Source organism: Protopterus annectens, chromosome 5.part1 (genome assembly GCF_019279795.1).
Source record: "Protopterus annectens isolate FY-2018-M chromosome 5.part1, PAN1.0, whole genome shotgun sequence".
Classification (NCBI taxonomy): Eukaryota; Metazoa; Chordata; order Ceratodontiformes; family Protopteridae; genus Protopterus; species Protopterus annectens.
Window position 1 is genome coordinate 484,047,784 of NC_056736.1, and position 23,299 is coordinate 484,071,082.

Genomic DNA, 23,299 nt, shown 5'->3' on the forward strand with positions numbered 1-23,299 from the left:
CACACACACACACACACACACACACACCTATATATAAAAAAGTCAAATAAATCACTGATTAAATGGTAGCAGAAATATAAGTAAAATAACAAAGAGGAAGATAAGCTATGGTTATTCATTCTCAAAAATTTGTTCTGTCCATTTCATAGTAACATGGGAGTCATAGACAATCCTACAATGTATTGTGTACAAGGCAGGAAAGCAGATATGTGACAGCATGCACACACATAGAATGCACACACATAGAACACACACACACACACACACACACACACACACACACACACACACACACACACACACACACACACACGCACATGTTCATCCACTTACTCACAAGACTTATATAGTTATAAATGTAGACTGCTCAAGGAAAGCAACCACACTAGTAACAAAATTGGAGATCAAAGGACAGTTGAGTTGCACTGCTAACCTTTGTGCCATTGTACTGGTAGAAATTAACTTGGATCAAAATAAATCAGACTGAATCAAATCATATGTTAAGGCCCTATAGCTCAAACCGACCACAACATGTACTAACTGACCACTGAGACAGTCTTGACACTTCAACTGTACAAACCTAATAAGTAGACTAAATCCAAAATCAAGCGCAACCATGAGTCCTCACTTTTGCCTGACCTGTCTTCAAAGAGTGCATTCATAGCAAATCTATGTTTACCCTTCAGTCAAAAACAAAAGAAGAAAAGCGGAAAAAAGAAAACAAAAGAGAAAATGAAAATAATTAGCAGTATGCCTTAAGCATGAGTTTAAGGAATGGCTAAACCACAATAACATTATTGACAAAAAAAAAAATATATATATATATAAATATATATATATATATATATATATATATATATATATATATATATATATATATATATATACGGATCTACCTGAGATGGTCGACAAGCCTTTTGATCGACACTCATTTGGTCGACAGTTCATTTGGTCGACAAGCAGTTTTATGTGGGGGTCATCACCCCCCACACCCCCCCTAACTATATATATTAACTCCAGGGTTGCACAACATTGGGGAGAGGGGCAAATCTGCCTGTAGACCAAATGAACTGTCGACCAAATGAGTGTCGATCAAATGGCTTGTCGACCATCTCAAGTAGACCCATATATATATATATATATATATATATATATATATATATATATATATATATATATATAATTTGAGCAAGTTAAGAGATTTTAGGAAACTCTTACATCAGTTTTATAGTGTGCATTGGCAATCTTGTGGTATATAGACAAATGAATCACTAAAGAACTGCAAGCGTTCCACCAGAAAAAAAACAAATAAATCCACAAAGGTAGAACCTGAAGGCGTACTATAAAGCTCCTAGACTGCTTGTATTAAATATTCTCAATACACCATGAAACTACTACATTTATTGCTCCCAGTCATAAATAGATTACACTCTTTTATAACTAAAAAAACAAACAACATGAACATTAAACACATACATTTTCATTTTAAAAAAGCTTCATCAGATATGGGCTCAAATAAATTAACACAATATTTAAACTAGTTCAAATTCAACAAGAACCAATCATTTCATTTCTGTTTAACATATTTAATTAGCATTCAGAGAATCTCATTAAATTAAATACTTTTTCTTAAAAATAATACTTCATGTAAATAAAACCAATAAATGAGTATTATTGTTCCCTAACCATAAAGTGATGTTCAATTTAAAACTTAAAATTTAATAAAAACTTTGATAAAAACATTTATAAATATAAAAAAAAATGTGTTTAAAAATGTGTATGTATTTGTTATCCTTAAAGGAAGACATCAAAGAAGTATAACCGCCATCTTCTGACGATATGTTGATATGACACTTTAACACAACCTTTTCTTTCTTTCTTCTTGTAGCCCTTTCTTAGGAAATACTTTTATCTAAAAATTCTATCTGTTTCCATTATTAACATCAATTTCCAATAAATAATAGTCTAATATATGTAAACGCGGTGGTGGTGCTGCGGTAGCATTGTCGCCTCACAGTAAGATGCTGTCCGGTTCGATTCTCAGCTAGAGCGTCTTCTGCGTGAAGACATGCGTGAATGGGCGTACCTTCGTTGAAAGTTGTGCGTCAGGCCTGGCAAGCCGACACATAAAAATTAACTGCCAATCATTAGCGGACCGGAGTTCTGCTGTGGCGATCCCTAACCAAGAAAAGCCGAAAGACACACACAATAGTCTAATATATGTAGTAAAATAACACAAATTTAAAACAAAGAATGTCTAAAATATTACTGAGATGTTGTTGTTTGTCTTTCGGCTTTTCCCTGTTAGGGGTCACCACAGCAGAACTCTGGTCCGCCAATGATTTGCAGTAGACTCCCGGTCAACAAATTTAAATAAATAAATAAATAATGATTGGCAGTAGATTTTCACGAACACCGAGGTGCCAGCTTGACTTCCAACCTTCAACAAAGGCACGGCCATTTACGCGTGTCTTTCGAACGCCTCCCAACTGCAGGGAGAACATGCACACTCCACACAGAAGGCACTCCACGCATTCCAGCCGAGAATTGAATGGGAGAACCTCTTGCTGTGAGGCAATAACGCTACCGCTGTACCACCACGGCATTTTTATTATACATAAAAGAAAATGAAAATAAGTAATTGAATCTCATTTTTAAAAAAAAAAACAGGTTTACAATTTATTCATTATGGAGCATCCACTGAAACCAAGTTTTTCCTTTGAAAAATATTTGTGCTTGTTATACCTGTTGGACATTAGTTTTAAAATAATACATCCTACTGCTATAACTTAGCTGAAAGGAAAAACTTGGTTTCAGTTGATGCTCCATAATGAATAAATTGTAAACCTGTTTTTTTTAAAAAAATGAGATTCAATTACTCACTAGTTTCATGGTGTATTGAGACTATTTAATACAAGCAGTCTGGGAGCTTTATAGTATGGCTTCAGGTTCTACATTTATGGATTTATATAGACAAATGACACATAGCCAGACTGTTTCTTTTTTGAGCGCTTTTTTCTCAACATACTAAACAACTATGAAGAAGTTCTTCATTGGAAGAAAACAATAGTTTCAAAACAGTAAATCGGACAAGGACAACTTACCTGTCAGTCATGCTGTCTGCAAGCTGGGATTGGGGGCATGTTTTTAAGCCAAGCAGCACAGTCCCATTGGCAGTTTCATCAACTGTTTAATGGTCCTTCCTGTTACCAACCCTACTGACAGGGTCTTTTAGGCAGGACCTTGTGCCCCCCCCCCCCTGTTTTTCCCGTGTTGGTGCTCAGTGGCCTGGACTTGCCTTCACTTGGCCTCAGTTTAACCATTGGCCATACCAAGAGGTATTTGGGGTTGGAAAGGAAGATTTAAAGAGTTTTACCACCAGGTCCAAGGTGTCTTGGGTCACACATATCCAGTCTTGTAAAGCTTAGCCAGAACAGGCTTGGTCATACCAATTGGCTTAATAGTTAATGGTTAATTGCTGTTTGTTGATATGATTACATGGGTTGCAAAGGCATTAGTGTGAGGTTATTTAATCAGCTCAGTGACCAAGGTGGCCTAGTAGGCTTTTTACAGCAAAGCAAGAAAAATTATACAGAAAGATTCATGTTGATAAAATGTCTTCAGTATGCTGATGAGGAAGATTGACTTTATTGGTTAATTTATTCACTGTATATGTAAGATGAGACAGATTGACTTTATTGGTTAATTTATTCACTGTATATGTAAGATGAGACAGATTGACTTTATTGGTTAATTTATTCACTGTATATGTAAGATGAGACAGATTGACTTTTTTGGTTAATTTATTCACTGTATATATAGGTATTCTGTGAAATTTTTACAACAGAAATGTCTGCAGAATACTTGTGAGTTATTTACAAGCCTTCATGATGTAGATTGTCTGTAGTTACATGATGGGTCCATAAAAATCTCACTAGTAGGTCCGCATATCAAGATATGCCTTCACCAGTGGCTTCTACTAGAACTCCAACACACATGAAAGAGAAAACTGTTAGTTGATAGAAAAGCACTTGTAGGTTAGGATGTAGAAGGTGAGGGTAAAGGGAGATCTATCCAAAGAGACAGAAGTCAGAAGTACTGCTCGATATAATCACCTGAGGACTACCCTTATTTATTGCGTTTGTCTCTGACCTTAAGAAAGAGCAAATTATACTGGGTTAGTCTATTTTCACATGGTATAAGGTGGTGTGGGAGGAAGGGTAAATAAATTCAGAGGTGTAGGACACAAGTCTTGAAGAGCTTTTCACTATGATCCCCAAGGTGGTATCTCTACTTCAACCTTTTTAATTGCATTCTTTTGCATCTAAAGTCTTAAAACTAAACTGCACTCTATTTGGCAGAAGATATTCAAACTCATTTCAAATCAGGCTCAGTGCAAGGAGATGGTACCAAGGACTTACTTAATGTTATTTACTGTACCATTTCATAATGTACAGGACAGGAAAGTGGGGAGGCCAACATATTATTCCCTTTTGAATTACAGCTGAACAATTTACTGTTGGAACATTTAGAAAACAGGTGTGAAGAAGGAGGAGCGAATATTGTATAAAACAATTATGCAACTGGACTACTTTTTGTTTGATATACTTGATATAAGGAAACAAGAGTGATTATTCTTTGATTAGCCAGTCAAAAAAAAGGGAAAAATAATGACTGGATTTTACTGGAATTTAAGAACAGGTAGAAAAGGAGGGTATTTGACTACCATATAGAGGGAACCCCTACAAGACTAATCGTTATAAAGCACATCTTCACTGAGCAGGTGGTTGAATTTAGAATGAATTGCTGAAATGTGTACTTGATGATAAAGCATTTGGGTTATAAGAAAACAATCCTGAGATGCTTAATGGCAAGGAATGAGAGATGGGAGAAGCAGTTGCCATTCTTATTCTGCAAAACTGGGCAGGCAAAGTTGATATATAGACTGCACTTAATGTTTATAATTAATTTATGCTATCTTTTTTTACTTACTTCAGGAAGCTACAAAGTAACACCCAAAAATCCTCTGATCTCCTTCAGAATGGTACTACCTAAACTGATCAAGTGAATATTACAAATATAATGACTAAGAAATTCATACTAACTTCAGCCACACACATTTATACTAAAGCCACATATACGCAAGGACCTAAATTCACCTGTCATCCCAAAATGACACCTGTTAAAAGTACTTTCCAAAACAAAAAGTACATTTTCAATGGACCTGATAACATACCAGAATGTCTGTTGAAAAGCACTAAACATGCACTGGTGAACCTGCTCCTAAAACTAATTAACCTGAGATTATCCCCTGGCTTCATCCCCACAGTTGGGGAACAGCAGTTGTGATGCCTCTTCACAATGGCAACCCTAGCGGGGATGGAGTAAATTACAAGTCCATCAGTCTAATGAGTCTTATCTGCAAGGCCATGAAAGGGGTCATAACAGACTTAATAAAATACTATATAAAAATCTTATAAGACTTGATTACCAACAATGTTGCTCTGTATCTGTAAAGTATGGATTGTCTATTTTTTTTTATTTGAGAGTGGACAGTGGCCACGCTGTCCATACTGCATAGTTTGACCATGTCAAAGCATCATGCTACCATTATCAATGAATTAAATGAGCTCTAAATGCATCCCTATATAATTAGATAGAAAATTAGTTGAGGGACAAAACTCACCTATGAGGGAGGTAGGCATTTCTTCAAAGAGCATGAATGTAACCAGTGGAGTACCACAGGGTTCCATGCTGAGACCAATGCTATTTGGCATTTACTACTCTCATCTCATAACTGAAAATTAGGAACTTAGGTCAGCCATGTTTGTAGATGATTGTAAGCTGGGTGTTATACTTGAATCATCTTTTGATTTGCAAAAGCTACAGAGTGAACTTATACATTTTATTAGCTGATGCACTGGAAATGGGCTAAATATAAATGCTAAAAAAAAGTGCAATATATAGCTTATAATGTAGAAAACACCAAACTTCAAACCAAAGAAATTGTGAGGGTCCTTGGAACATGAGAACAAACCTCCTTCTCCTTTGACCATTATGTTGCAAGAGTGGTCAGGAAATCCTTCTGTCTACTACAGCTGATCATAAATGGTATTTTTTCTAGTTCAAAAACAATTTGATCCCCTTAAATTCTGCACTGATCAGTATCATCATGAATACAATTCCTCCTTTGGGACATGTCTTATTAAGGACATCAAGCAGTTAGAAAGGCCTCAAGGGTTCCTATCAAGAGAGGCTGTAGACATTGTCTCTGTATTGAGTGGCCTACAGACTCATTATCTTGCTTTCTGGGACATTAGGGACACAGAGATCCAAGGCTAATCGAAGGAAGGACACTCAGCAAACTCAGAGCTATAATACATAACAATAAGTATCCTGTTTTTTGTTTATTTTGTTCTTTATTTCTTTGTTATTTATAGCAATTTGTGTACTGTGTATTTTTCTAGCTAATTTCACTGTGTGTGAGGTATTAACTGGAAATTGTCCACTTTTATTAAGCATCTGTTGGGTTGTTTGTTTCTGATAACTTGTTGCAGTTAAAGTCTTTTTTTTCCAAGAGGCTCCTTTAGCTGTTTAAAACTTTCATTTAAAGGCTCACTGCTGCTTTTCAACTGTGAGAAACATTTCTGCAGTTTGTTTCTAAGTAGTGGGTATATTTGTAGCATTTCCATATTCAGGCTTGTATTTGGGCCTAGTGTTTGGGGAGGCTGTGTGTCTGAGCACATATTCAGGGACATCTTGGTTTAGCCAAAGCCATCAGGCATTTCAGTGAGATAGAATTGTTTTAGGTCATTGGCTGACTGAGGTCACCTGGACTACAGCTTAGACTAAGCACCTTATTGGTTCTTTTGAGATTTCTTTCTTAAAAGCTGTCTCAGGTTTCAACTTTCTGTTACCTAAGAAACTCAGTTGTGAGTGTTCTGCCATTTTACACTCAGCTAATCGAAGGAAGGACACTCAGCAAACTCGGAGCTATAATATATAACATTAAGTATCCTGTTTTTTTGTTTATTTTGTTCATTTCTTTGTTATTTATAGCAATTTGTGTACTGTGTATTTTTCTAGCTAGTTTCACTGTGTGTGAGGTATTAACTGGAAATTGTCCACTTTTATTAAGCATCTGTTGGGTTGTTTGTTTCTGATAACTTGTTGCAGTTAAACTTTTTTTTCAAGAGGCTCCTTTAGCTGTTTAAAACTTTCATCTAAAGGCTCACTGCTGCTTTTCAGCTGTGAGAAACATTTCTGCAGTTTGTTTCTAAGTAGTGGGTATATTTGTAGCATTTCCATATTCAGGCTTGTATTTGGGCCTAGTGTTTGTGGAGGCTGTGTGTCTGAGCACATATTCAGGGACATCTTGGTTTAGCCAAAGCCATCAGGCATTTCAGTTAGAGAGAATTGGTTTAGGTCATTGGCTGACTGAGGTTACCTGGACTACAGCTTAGTCTAAGCACCTCATTGGTTCTTTTGAGATTTCTTTCTTAAAAGCTGTCTCAGGTTTCAACTTTCTGTTACCTAAGAAACTCAGTTGTGAGTGTTCTGCAATTTTACACTCAGCTAATCGAAGGAAGGACACTCAGCAAACTCGGAGCTATAATATATAACATTAAGTATCCTGTTTTTTGTTTATTTTGTTCTTTATTTCTTTGTTATTTATAGCAATTTTTGTACTGTGTATTTTTCTAGCTAGTTTCACTGTGTGTGAGGTATTAACTGGAAATTGTCCACTTTTATTAAGCATCTGTTGGGTTGTTTGTTTCTGATAACTTGTTGCAGTTAAACTCTTTTTTTCTAGAGGCTCCTTTAGCTGTTTAAAACTTTCATTTAAAGGCTCACTGCTGCTTTTCAACTGTGAGAAACATTTCTGCAGTTTGTTTCTAAGTAGTGGGTATGTTTGTAGCATTTCCATATTCAGGCTTGTATTTGGGCCTAGTGTTTGTGGAGGCTGTGTGTCTGAGCACATATTCAGGGACATCTTGGTTTAGCCAAAGCCATCAGGCATTTCAGTGAGAGAGAATGGTTTTAGGTCATTGGCTAACTGAGGTCACCTGGACTACAGCTTAGACTAAGCACCTCATTGGTTCTTTTGAGATTTCTTTCTTAAAAGCTGTCTCAGGTTTCAACCTTCTGTTACCTAAGAAACTCAGTTGTGAGTGATCTGCCATTTTACACTCAGCTAATTGAAGGAAGGACACTCAGCAAACTCGGAGCTGTAATATATAACATTAAGTATCCTGTTTTTTGTTTATTTTGTTCTTTATTTCTTTGTTATTTATAGCAATTTGTGTACTGTGTATTTTTCTAGCTAGTTTCACTGTGTGTGAGGTATTAACTGGAAATTGTCCACTTTTATTAAACATCTGTTGGGTTGTTTGTTTCTGATAACTTGTTGCAGTTAAACTCTTTTTTCAAGAGGCTCCTTTAGCTGTTTAAAACTTTCATTTAAAGGCTCACTGCTGCTTTTCAGCTGTGAGAAACATTTCTGCAGTTTGTTTCTAAGTAGTGGGTATATTTGTAGCATTTCCATATTCAGGCTTGTATTTGGGCCTAGTGTTTGTGGAGGCTGTGTGTCTGAGCACATATTCAGGGACATCTTGGTTTAGCCAAAGCCATCAGGCATTTCAGTGAGAGAGAATTGTTTGAGGTCATTGGCTGACTGAGGTCACCTGGACTACAGCTTAGACTAAGCACCTCATTGGTTCTTTTGAGATTTCTTTCTTAAAAGCTGTCTCAGGTTTCAACTTTCTGTTACCTAAGAAACTCAGTTGTGAGTGTTCTGCCATCTTACACTCAGCTAATCGAAGGAAGGACACTCAACAAACTGGGAGCTATAATATATAACATTAAGTGTCCTGTTTTTTGTTTATTTTGTTCTTTATTTCTTTGTTATTTATAGCAATTTGTGTACTGTGTATTTTTCTAGCTAGTTTCACTGTGTGTGAGGTATTAACTGGAAATTGTCCACTTTTATTAAGCATCTGTTGGGCTGTTTGTTTCTGATAACTTGTTGCAGTTAAACTCTTTTTTCTAGAGGCTCCTTTAGCTGTTTAAAACTTTCATTTAAAGGCTCACTGCTGCTTTTCAGCCGTGAGAAACATTTCTGCAGTTGTTTCCCTCCCTCCCTCCTTGTTGGTATGGTGCTTTTATAGTTGGTGGCTTTGCAGTTGCCCTCCCCTAGTGTAAATTTGATCTGGGACCCTCCTCCCAGTCTGTTGTCATTATTTCATTCTACTGAGTACAGGGAGAACATTTGGGAAGGCCAATCAGCTTAGTTTCTGCTACTCCTTTCTCTCTTTCCACGAAAAAAAAAATCTGCTTTTACTGTATTTGCGTTTCTTCCTACTTTATTTTGCTTTTGCGTCATCTTAAAAGTACTCAGTTGTATTTATTACTGCTTGGTGTAACTCATTCTAACCTTTTAGTTTAAGCACTTGGGCTTCAGCCCAGTTGTTTTACATTAAGAAGGTTTCTGGTCTGCACTGTAGTGACAGAACAGGTAGCTTACATCCTTTTATGTTGGGAACTGCTGATTGAGGGCTTAGTGTCTGTTATTCTAAAAGTGTATTAATTATGGTTTAAGCACTTGGGCTTCAGGCCAGTTATTTTACATTAAGAGGGTTCGTGGTCTGCACTCTTGTGGGAGGAGAGGCTGGACTCTGCCCTTCTGAGCTGGAAATTTCTGGTTAAAGGCTTATAGTGCCTGCATATTTGAACTGCTTCTTACTGAAATTGGTACACCTTGTTTGCTGTAGCATAGACTAGATCCAGGCCTGCTGAATATGGCTTTGTTTGTATAACTTGAGCACTAATCAGGCATTCTTTAAAGTATTAAATTGTATTTATTACTGCTTGGTAGTAACTTGATTAAAGTGTAGCTATCATTCTAAGTCTTTTGGATTAAGCAATTGGGCTTCAGACCAGTTGTTTTACATTAGGAAGGTTTGTGGCCTGCACTGTGGTGGCAAGACAGGTAGCTTACATCCTTCTAAGTTGGGAACTGCTGATTGAGGGCTCAGTGTCTGTTATTCTAAAAGTGTATTAGTTCTGGTTTAAGCACTTGGGCTTCAGGCCAGTTATTTTACATTAAGAAGGTTCATGGTCTGCACTCTTGTGGGAGGAGAGGCTGGACTCTGCCCTTCTGAGCTGGGGATTTCTAGTTAGAGGCTTATAGTGCCTGCATATTTGAACTGTTTCTTACTGAAATTGGTACACCTTGTTTGCTTTAGCATAGACTAGATCCAGGCCTGCTGAATCTAGCTTTGTTTGTATGCTTGTTATTTCCCTGAAACACTAATTCCACCTAAAATGCAGCTTTTCAGTGCTTCTGTTGATCCCTAGTGATAGCTGCATTGCTTACTGTACTTATTTCCTTGTTTCACTTGAAAGAAAGTTACTGTTTGTCGTTTTTGCATTTAAGTTACTTCTAACACATTGCATTTAAGTTACCTGGCACTTGCTCACTAAAACAATTATATAAGTCAACACTAAAAAATTAAAAGCACTACACCCTCACAAACTCCCCTTGAGTACCATGTTCCCCATTGGCCCTTTTTTTCAATTATAAAGGAATTCCCAATACTATTCTAGCATATCCAAAGGTCAGTTGCCAATCTCCTCTCCGGTCCAGCTGGTGAATCTGGGAATCTTGAGGCAATGTTACAACTGCCTCATGTACACAGACAACCCTCTCCTCCTCCCAACAAATTCCAACACATGTGAGAGATGCAACAATATAGCCAAACTGGAAGCTAAGCTCTCTCAACTCAGTACTGGCATAACCAGTCAGGAGGAGAAGGAAACCACACTCACTACAATTCCAGTCTCACATAGACCTACCACGACAGCAAACCAAACACATAAACACACAAAAACATACTCGGAGGCTCTAAATAAAAATCTGCCTAAGCAGCAGAGACCTCCAAAGCAGACAACCAAGCAACCGCTACCGCAAAACAAAACACGTCCAACACATAGCTCACAAAGCCAGTGTGCCAAACAGTCACAGCCCTTAAGGCTAAACAACATACCTGATACACTTGTAATAGGTGACTCTATCGTCAGGCACACTGACGTCCCGCTCACCAGGCTGAACTAGGAGAAGGTCACAGTGAGCTGCCTGTCGGGTGCTAGGATCTGCCACATAACCCAAGCACTCAGGTCACTCCAAGGCAAGTACAAATATGAATCAGTCATTGTCCATGCTGGTGTGAATGACCTGAGACGTACCTCCCTGGACTACATGAAGAGAGACATAGAAGAGCTCTCTGAGCATGTAGCCCAGGCCGGTATGACTCTGACCTTGAGTAGTATCTTACCCTCACCAAGAATGATGCCACAATATGAAGACAAGATGATCAATTTCAACAATTGGCTTAAGTATTGGTGTCATTCAAAGGGGATCCAATGCCTGTCAGCCTGGGATGACATGCTCGAATAGCCACGATGCTTCGCTAGGGACGGCTTACACCTGTCACCCCTGGGCTTTCGGATATTGGCAAAGGCTCTTGCTACCCCCATAGTGCCTTTTTTAGGCAAGGCTCAAAAGACAAAACCACCTCCATAGGTGTCACAAGGGATAAGAAACTAAGAGGAATGCTACTCAATGCCAGAAGTCTAAACCTCAAGATGCACGCACTCGAAACTCTCCTTAGCATGGAGAACATCGATATGTGTGCAGTAACAGAAACCTGGTTCAAGGCTCCCGAGATCATCCCAGCACTACCAGGTTATACCTCATACCATGCTTTTCAGCCCCAAAACTTGGACCGAACCACAAAAGGAGGGGGGGGTATCAATATTAGTCACAGATACCCACACCTCCAGGTTGGTGGCGCAGCACGAAGCATCAGAGACTATCCATGTGCAACTAACAGTGGGTAAAACTGCCTTCCAGTTTATAGCCCGCTACAGACCACCCTCCCAAACCCAGGAACCCCACTCAGCCTTCCTGAGAACACTGGAAAATATGAAGGTCTCTCCAAACACCATTATATTGGGAGACTTCAACTACCCAAACATAGACAGGGAACATTATTCTAGTTCCAACACCCTAGCCCAAAGGATCCTAGAATTTATAAACTCAAATGCTATGGAACAACTTGTTACCTCTCCCACAAGAGGGAAAAAGATACTGGACCTGATCATCACCAACATGGGGACTCTATGCTCCAGACCAGAAGTGTATCCCTCACTGGTAAGATCAGACCATAAACTAATCTCACTGGATATTCACATCCCGACCCCACCCCCCTGCCCAGAAAACCACAGTGAAAAACTTCTCTAAAGCAAATTTCACACTGCTCATAACCGAGGTGGAATCTTTCAAAGCCCCCGGGCATGTGGAAAATATGGTCCAGACCGCAGAATCCTTTATAAACGCATTATATGAACACCTTCAGGAATGCATGGATCATGCAATCTTAAATAAAACCAAGACCCAGTCCTCCAAAGGCAGACATTCTGTCTGGTGGACCCCAGCCATAAACAAACTATACAATAGAAGGAGGAAGCTACTACATGATAGATCAAAATCCCAAAAAGGGAAGGCATCTCTGATCAGTATTAGCAAAAATCTATGGGCACTCAGAAAATCATCTAAGGCCAGCTTCAAGAGGAAAAATTGCACAGGACACTAAGGATAATCACAAGGCTTTCTTTAGTTATGTTAGGAACCTGGGTGGGAATTCCTAGATATGCTCAGAATTAGTCCAAAATGACAAAAAATACACCGAACCCACAGACATTGCCAACATCCTAGCTGACAGGTTCAGCGCAAACTTCTTCCCCCCTCCCCACCAAAAGGGCAAATATCTATCCCAGCAGAGTGCTGCCCCCCTGACATCTCAGATGCTCAGATAAGAGCCACCCTCTCCAAAACAAAAAACACAGCATCAATGGGACCAGACGGTGTCCCGGGCTGCATCCTAAATGAACTCCAAGAAGAGCTAAACCCAAACATAAAACTACTGTTCAATCTCAGCCTTACTACAGGATATGTACCCAAGGAGTGGCGTACAGCAACAGTGGTCCCTCTCCACAAAGGTGGTGCCTCAACGGATCCTAGAAACTATCGCCCCATAAGCCTGACTAGCTTGGTCTGCAAAGCTATGGAAAGGATCATCATGGACATTATAAATAAAGATATTGGGGACCTACAGACACTGGATCCTATGCAGTTTGGCTTTGTTAAGGGCAGATCCTGCCTCTTAAACCTGGTTGATTTCTTTTAAACAGTCACCAAGGCCATTGACCAGGGGAAGGTAGTCCACACAGCCTACCTGGCCCTCGCAAAAGCCTTCAACACAAAACCCCACTCGGCATTATAGATAAGCTCACCAGCTTAAATATAAACCCCTATGTCACTAGATGGGTTGCAAACTGGCTCAAGGACTGAACCCACATGGTTAGAATTGCTGGAGCCATTTCAGACTCCAAACCAGTTACAAGTGGCATCCCACAATGCTCAGTCCTGAGACCTCTCTTGTTTGGTATATATTTCTCAGAGGTACAGGCCAACACAGAAGGACTGTGGCTGACCAAGTTCGCAGATAACTGCAAACTGGGCGCCATAATCGACTCTCCAACCGACGCAAGCATCCTCCAAAAGGGCCTCATAGAAACAGACAACTGGTGCCAGAGCGATGGCCTCAAGCTAAATGCCAAAAAGTGTATAGTCATCCCCTTTGGCAAAAACAAAGTGCCCACAAATTACCACATAGGTGGTAATCCATTAAGTACGGAAGAAGTAATTAGGGACCTGGGGACCCAAGTTGATAGCAATCTCTCATTTGACAACCACGTGGCCAAAGTGGTTAGAAAAACATTTTATATAGCCCACCTAATCATGAAGGGATTCACATCTAGATCAGGGGAGGTTATCGTGCCTCTTTACTCATCCATCATCAGGCCCATAATTGAGTACAATGCCCCTTTTGGGGTGTACCTTACCAGACACCTGCAGCAACTGGAAAGTCCCCAAAAGTACCTCACCAAGAGGATCAAAGGGCTCAAACAGATGTCATATGCTGCCTGGTTAAAGAAACTCCAGCTCTACTCAGTGGCATACCACCTGCTCAGTGGCGATCTGTGCCTGACGTATAAAGCCATGTCCAACCCGGAATTAATGGACATGCTGCACCTCATAAAATCCAAATCCCATCGAGCTACGCACTTTAGAGACTTGAACCTCAGCACTGAAATAAATAGGACATGCTGGAGAGACAGATTCATAACCCAGAGGCTCCCTTCACTCTGGAATAAAATCCCAGTCCAGGTTAGGCAGAGTCCCTCATTGACTCTCTTCAAGAGGAATCTTGATGAGTGGATGGGAGATCATAGGTTTACCCCGGGTATCACTTCTATGTCACTGTTAGACAGAGGCACAGTATACTAACCTCGTAAAAGGGTATAGCAAAATTAATTAAAAATGGGTGGCGAAAGCCAAACACACTTTGACTAGGCTTATAAATGTCCTAGGGCAGATAGCCTAGTATGAACCTATGAACCTATAAGTCAGTTAAGCAGGCACTGCTTCTGGGCTGGGCCCAGAAATGATCTATGTGCATCAGTGCCATACTCTGGTAAACAAATACATGACAGCTTGTGATATACTTTTCTGAAATTATATAATATCTATGCACATTATTAGATTGCGTATTTGCTAGTGAAAGATAGTGTGCTATATGTTTCCATCTTGAGTTTCTCAGACAATATATTCAGCTGTGGTAAAATATACACTCAGTGGGATCAATATTGTGCTGCCTGTAGTCCTTTTATACATCATTTACTGTCCTCCCCATTGTACTGTAAATTGGGTTAGCTGTATGATGCAGGATATGAGAAAACTTTCATCACGTTTCAATCAGAAAAGGCACACTTCACTTAGCAGCCATTGCTGACAGAATTCTATTGATTGGAAACTGGTGAATATTTTTACTCACAATAATGAGATTGAAGGATTTGATCCTCTACTTATGTCAAACAATTTAGCATACCTAGTCTTCTACATGGTAAGTTAGCAGAAACTTTTTTTTCACACAGGTAATGTTTTAATGTTTTTTTTTTTTTTACTTCTGTAAAGTGATCAGGAACATGTCCAGACACCTCTGTGTAGTCATTGGTTAATGTTAAATTTTTCCCTGTTTAGCTATCCCTCATGCTTCACCGCAGTCAATTTTGGATACATAATAGTTTAATTTGTTGCTTATGGAGAATGTGTAGGTTCCTTTAAATGTGTACTCAGACAGTGTACTACTGTATGGAGCTTAGAAATATTCTGATAACAACTGGTTACATCAGAAGGTCTTAATTAACAATTGCTATGATATAGAAGGAAGTAGCCTGAGGGGTTAAACACAGGGGTCTATATTATAACATTGAAGTTCTCTATCATCGAATGTTATAATATCGAACCCATAATGTGTAACGCTGAAAACAGCAAAGGTGCAGGACATCAAATTCTTTCCCAGGGAAAGAATTTGGTGTGCCATTGCTGTGGCTTCGCTGTTTTCAACATTCGATATGTTGGAGCATTACGGGTTGGGTTCAGGTAAGTGTGCGATTGTGTGTAGGTTAGGGTTAGGGGGCTGGTTAGGTGAGTTAGGGTTAGGGCGTGGATCAGGTAAGTGTGCGATTGTGTGTAGTTTAGGGTTAGGGATGAGTTGGGTGAGTTAGAGTTACGGTGCGAGTGAGTTGAGTGTGTGATAGTGACGGACCTTAGGGCTAGGGTTGGGTTAAGGTAAGTGGATAGCTAGTACTGTATGTAAAGTTTAGTTTAGGTGTAGGATTTTAAGTGTATGTGTTGGATGGCTGTTTTTGTGTGTGTTTGTGCTGTGTGTATGTTTCTCGGAATATCAAATTTTTCCCTGGGGAAAAAATTTGCTATTCTGACTGTTCGATGTTTTTACACTTCGGTGTTTAGGGTTCGATATAATAACATTCGATGTTAGAGAACTCTGATGTTATGATATAGACCCAAACACAGGAAATGTGTTCCTCACTTATAGAATAATCTTGTTGAAGTCCTGGAAGCATGTAATGAAAAAGAACCTAGTAGGGGATAACCTACTAGGTATATTTTGTGAAAGTACCCACTTTTCAAGAGCAGTTAAATCTGGGGAGGCCTACAGACTTAGATTTTTCTAGGGTTGCAAAATAGCCTTCATCATGAAGTTGTTATGTAGACTGAGCATTTCTGTAAGAAATTTACCAAGGTATTGTCTGTTTCTTTTCAAATCATAAAGTCAACTGGACTAATATTTTTTATTGATAATTACTGAGTAAATCTATGTTTTTATATGTCAGACATTTATTGTCTGTTTGGAACTTGCATAAGGGACTTAGTGAGGCAACAGGACTTGCAAACATCTGACATTTCAGCCTCGATATTTAAACTCCGCTTCTTGTACACTACAGCGAATAATGACAAGGTTGTGTATATGACTGACGCTCAAGCAGAGATTAGGGGCACAGAGTGTTTACTTAGGACATGAAACCTGAAGAATTATCCTACGGGATAGTTTTATGTGCAAAATTGTATGCTGTTTACACAAAACTGTATTAGTTTCTCCCATCCACATATTGATTGTACTATGCAGAAATCACCTGCCTCCATGTTAAAAATATCATTACACAGTCCTGTTTTTATTACCACCAAAGACTGGCATCATTTCCTGTAACAGATGGACCATTGCACTGTTCTGTACTATCGTATGCATGCAACACTTCATTTCAGGATAAGTAACTCCTCAATTTCAAAGCACTTGTAAAATTGTAAGCTGTCTTAACAAACTGCTCTCCATCTCAAGTCAACATGTCAAACAACAGCAAAGTTGATGATTTTTGAACAAAAGTCACCACTTGGATCATTTCATCAAGTTTAGAATCTACTGCATTTCACATAGAATACGATAAGAACAGAGAAAACTGATTATTTCAGAAATAAACATGAGTTCCACTCGAGTAGTGGTGGTGGAGAATTCATGTCATATATATAACAATCCGTTCAGGGAAACCTGAGCCACAACAGAAGATTTTCTGGACATGCATGTTTCCCTTTACTTCATTTTTCAAATATTTTATGGCTACATTAATCTCCTCCTCCCATTTTAGAAAAAAATACTAAGATATTGCTAGTAAAAGTTTGTCCTCTAATATTGGCATTGCCCTTCTGAGAAATATCCTGTCTTGAACTTGGTCAAGAGTTGAAAGACTTTTTTATCTTTCTTAAAGTTTTCCAGTAGTTTTATTGTCATATTAATTTTTTCTCACAATTATTCTCTGTCTCTACTTTGCAACTATTTGGAAAAGAGTCACATTTATTCCCCTGTTAATTAAAGAAACACTAACTCTATATCCACATGTACTCTTGTTTCACAGCACCAAGCTTGCAAAAAATAGCCATTAACATTGTTACCTCACAGTACTTGGTTCTCAGTTTTGGTTCTTGGCTAAAGTGCCTTCATTGCATACCTCTCAAGTGTACCTCATTATGAGGAACGTACCTCATTTGGGGTCTTAAAAAGTTCATGTTCCTCGAAGTTCCTCAAAGTTCCACATCGAAACAGTCTGTCACACATGCAGTGTTAGGAAATTTTTAAGTGAAATCCATGGTAAATATAAATTAATCATATTAATTCATTAAATGATCTTCTTTATAAGTAAAACCAGCACATTTTAACCATCCTATGACCTTCCTAGTTGAAGTTGCTAGTAAGCCATTAGTATGTGTTCCACATTTTGCCCATTTGTTCCACATTATGAAGGCGAGTGTTCCTCATTTTAGAGATGGAAGGTTGAGAGCTATGCTTCATTGTGTGGTCTGTAAATCCTCACTGTGTTGGCATGGTTATTCACCAAATGGTTTGTTGTTCTCCTACATCAATAATATACATATCTGCCATAGATGAACTGTTGTTCCTTCAAATTAGCAATAGGTACATTATGTTTGACTCTGTCAGTTAGCTCTTAAATCAGAAAGACTTATTATTCTATAAAATGCAGACAGCAAAACAGGATTTGTGTTATTCATATTTTGAATATTAAGTGAAATGTAATTAATATTGTCTGACATTATTTCTGTTGTGACTTTTGGCTGACTGATCAAAATACCCATGCTGTATGAAGGGGCAGAGAAAAGTCCAGTGGCAAATTAGCAGGCTTGCTGCAAAATCATGGATGTCTATAAAGTATTATCATCATGCCTTTCCAGATATCTTGATTGCTATTATCAACAGGCAAATTTATACAAAATAACAAGTAAATGTTTTGGCTGAATAAATGTGATAATTCACTAAAGAATCCATATAAAAATAGTGTTCACAAAACTTCAAGACAAACGTTTTGCAAGTAAAGTGACAGAGTAAATCTAATTTGGTGTTTGAGTGTTAAAGACCACCTTATAGCCGCAAGCTACATTTTCATCAAAGAATGGTGTCAGCCGTATGCTACTTTGAGTGACAGATATATCATCACAGATTGACTAACTGACTCCATTCTTTTGATGGGAAAGGCTTTAACAAAAACTGGATTCTGTAATATAACAAGTAAAAAGTAAAAATAAGCATTAAGCATGCAAGTCCTTTATTGGGCGAGAAAAAAATTCTTGAGAACCTAAACTGTATAAGTTGAATATACTGTGATGCTGTCAAACAACGTGATATGAGATCTGTTAGATTTTGTCTCATATAAGCCTCTTACAATTCTTCTTTTAAGCCTGTTAACTCTCCCATGACTTCTTATGACTTTTCTTTTTTCTTTCCCCAAATTATTATAATTTTCTTTATCTTTATTCATTCGTAGTATAGATGGTCAGCTATTTGCTCACATTTTAGTTGCTTTTACATAAATTTTAAAACAATAAGGACTGCTTTGTTGCATTAAATATTCTCTTCTAACCTCATATGTCAGTTCTGCAGCTTTCAGCCATATTCTGCAATAAGCTTTATTGTTTATTTTTTACTTGCCAGCACTTGTTTTCTTATCATCAGTTGTATTAATAGTTTATTCAGTATTGTATCTGTTGCGCTGCTTTTTAATGGATTCTTGACATTTTTCTGTTTTAGCATGTCTTTCTGTCTTCCATTCCTTGTTTTCTTAAGTTTTCACTGGCTGTTATTTACATGATGGACTGTATGAATTAGGCTACAATTTTTTGATAACACATAACACACTTCGGGCACACTCCAGCATATCCTAAAATTCCCTACATACTGACATTGTCTCAGCTATAAAATAAATATCTTTTTTTCTCTAACCCATTTTCCGTATCTCTTTTGTCAAACTATTTCATTCTCTCTTCTTTCACTCTCTCAAAATGTAATTCCTTTGGACTGTCTGTCTTTCTGTATTTCCATTTACTGAGAGTCTGTCAGTGTTATTGATAGTATTATAATAGTATAACATAAAGGAGTGGATTGTAAGGCCACCATATTTTAATTGTATCAGTATTGATTAAATGTTGTGAGTAACAACAAGTCACATTACATGCCTGTCCCTCCCCGGACTGGAGAAATAAGGTCTATAGATACTCACTATAGCAAAAATAAACAATGCATATATATTTATATATTTATATATAAAGAGCTGGATGGCACAGTGCTACAGCAGTTTGCATTGTTGCCTCACAGTAAGAAATTCTCTGGTTCAATTCTTGGCTGGGGTGCCTTCTCTGCAGACTATGGATGTTCTCCATGCATTAAGTGTGGGATTCCTCCAAGTACTCCAGTTTCCTCCCACATTACAAAGACAAGCATCTGGAGCATTTCTCCACAGGCCACCACTCAAAATTGTCTCATTCCAAGTCTGGTAAACAAATGCAAAATAAATACATTTCTCTACTTTATTGGAGTAGTATGTCAATGATTATTTGTTTTCTAAACTGCTTGCATTTGATTGCATTTTCTATTTCTTATTGGTAATGTTTATTCAAATAAAATCTTGAAACACTTTAATAAGGAACTATAACTTAGCAGCATTCAGGAAAGTGCTTCTCATTAAAAACAGTCAGTCTTCACATTGTGTCATACATTCAAAAAATGATGTTTTTATTTTTTTTTCTAATTTTCAGTCTTGCATACAAGTCAGTTTCTTGGGGCATGTGCAGTGATGTATCGATATTGGCATTTTAAATGTTTTTGCATTGATGTTTTGCATACTGACATTGGATGTAATCAAAGTTGTTGTGTCTTTCGGCTTTTCCCGGTTAGGGGTCACCACAGTGGAACTCCAGCCCGATAATGATTGGCAATAGATTTTTACGTGTTGAGTTGCCAGCCCTGACGCACATCCTTCAACGAAGGTACGCCCATTCACGCATGTCTCCATACAGAAGACGCTCTAAATGAGAATCTAACAGGACAATGTCTTACTGTGAGGCAACAACGTTACCACAGCACCACCACCGCAGTTCTTTTGGGTGTACATATCTATAGAGCTTAAAAAGCATATTCCCATACCTGCTGTATATCGTCTCTTATGAGCATTCACTCAGAACTATAACAATCATATCTATCTAAATATATTTCTATATCTATCCATATATATATATATATATATATATATATATATATATATATATATATATATATACTGGTTGTAGGAAGTTATTTTGTATGATTGGGTATATGTATGTGTATATATATTTTGTGTATATAAATTTGACTTTTTTGATTTATTTATAATATATTGTGTTATAATGGTACTGTGGCTTTAATATGCTTGTTTATTTAAACCAAAAAGAAATGGAATGTAATTACAGACTGAGGACACCAGAGGGCAAAACTGGATACCGGTCTGTGTTTTTTTCATTAATTCCACTGCTGAGAGATGGTGTAACAAGTAAAACAATATAGAGCTATTTTAGCTCATTTAAAAGTGTCTCTGAACTCATTTCTTTGCCTGTATTAGGCATTTTATTGCTGAAAGCTTTGCTGAGTCGAATGCTGGTATACTTTTTGGTGTAGTATATATATATATATATATATATATATATATATATATATATATATATATATGTCTATAGATATGTGTGTGTGTGTGTGTGTGTGTGTGTGTGTGTGTGTGTGTGTGTGTGTGTATGTCTGTACACACATACATATAAAAGTGATTTTTTCTTCCATTCACTGCATTGCATTCTGAAATGCTGGTGTTTGACATTGAGGGTACAGTAAGTCAAATTATATAACGGTTGGAGTACATTAGATGGGTCTATATTAAATCCTCAAATAGATGTGTTCTATCGCTTGCCCTCAAAACACAAACACATCACTGCAAACATAACAAAGTGGGGGGATTCGCACCCCACACCCCCAATGTGGGTAGCTGTGCCCCCCACACCCCCCTAACTAAATATACCAATTCTGAGATTGCACTACAGTGGAGAAAATGGCAAACTAACAGGGAAGGCCAAGCTATTTTTTTCACAGGGAAAGAAATCGCTGATGTGAACTTTCTCGGTTTAGTGACTTCACCTATTATGTGTCGAAGAAGAGGCGTTTGATGGAACGCCTCTTTGAGGATATGATGTAGACCCCATTAGATTGATCTATACATAATTCTGTGGCTTTTATTTATGTATTTATTCAATTTGGAACTATAGATAGAGGACCGATCCAAATAGACCCCATTCAGTCTCAGTCAAGACAAATATAAAGGCAGTAGACAAGCAAGTAAACAAGCGGTATTATGAGAGCAAAAACATGTTGTATAAAGATATCAACAAATCAATAACATTTATGCAAATAGAGAACACTGCACAGGGGACAATAGGAAAGGGGTGGTTAAAGTAAGGGCAAGAAGAAGAAGAGATTGAGATAATGAAGTATGTGTGTGTGCATGTGCATGTGTGCATGTGTGCGTGCGTGTGTGCGTGTGTGTAGATATGTTTTATGTAAATTGGGAGAGAACACTTTTGTGTATCACACAATTCATTTAAACATTTTGATCTAAAATTTTCATCTCAAACACAATTGATTGCCATCACATTTGTGTAAAAATATTTGATCTAAACACACTTGTGAAAAGGTTAACTTCAAGTAGTTTTTTGCATGGGAACAAGCCCCCTTGCAACCTCCATACATGCCACAAAATTATATATAACATCTCTGTTGGCACAACAATTTTAAGAGAGTAGAAATCTCTCAAAAACAAGTAGTCACTGCCAGCACAGACTTTGACAATGCACCATTGATGACTTACAATGGAAAGAGTGTGCTGCGTAGTGAGCCCCTATGTTACACTGGTTAAAAACTTCCATTGGAGAGCACTATGTTCTATGCATCATATTTCCGGATTTTATCAATCAGTAGTTCCACACTCACACTTATATATATATATATATATATATATATATATATATATATATATATATATATAAATCTAGGCCTAGATCTACATATACATATATATATATATATATATATATATATATATATATATATATATATATACATATATATATATATATATATATATATATATATATATATATATATATATATGTATACACATGTATGTCTACATATATACCTATATGTGTATATATATATATATATATATATATATATATATATATATATATAGATAAATGTATATATGTGTATATATATATATATATATATATATATATATATATATATATATATATATGTGTGTGTGTGTGTGTGCATGTGTGTGTGTGAGTATACAACCATTCAACAAAATGCAGAAGCATTGAAACATAACTCATGCATTCTTTTATTTCAAAAATGTAACTTACTGAAGATTGAAAACAGCAAATATACAAAGATTGCAATATGAAACCAAACAGTTTCCTTGTGCAATCAATGAAAAAAAAGTTGCAGTACATTCAGGTAAAAATTGTGTGAATTGGTATAGTGTTATAGGAAGGGTATTTCTATGGTAAGGTGTAGTGGCAAGAACAGAATTATAGTTAGCTTTAATATGCATCAGTAATTATGGCTAGGGAATTCACACTTGAATCCAGCAAGAGCAGGTAAGATGCTGTGAGAGGAAATCCTTTCATCTTCATGATGATTAGATATAAACAAAATATATTTTTTCTTCAATAATTGGATAAATAGCTGGTGCAGCTAGTGTCATTCAAAAGAGATCGAGCATTTGACAGCAAGGAATGAGATACACAGCAATCAGTTTACTTCATAAAGGAAGTCTTTCCAAGGATTCTGGATACTGGCCACAGTGTTTGGTGGCCCTAGTTCCTTTTCTGACAGAGTTTACTTGATGCGCATTCTGAATACTGGCCAAAGTGTTTGGTGGCCCTAGT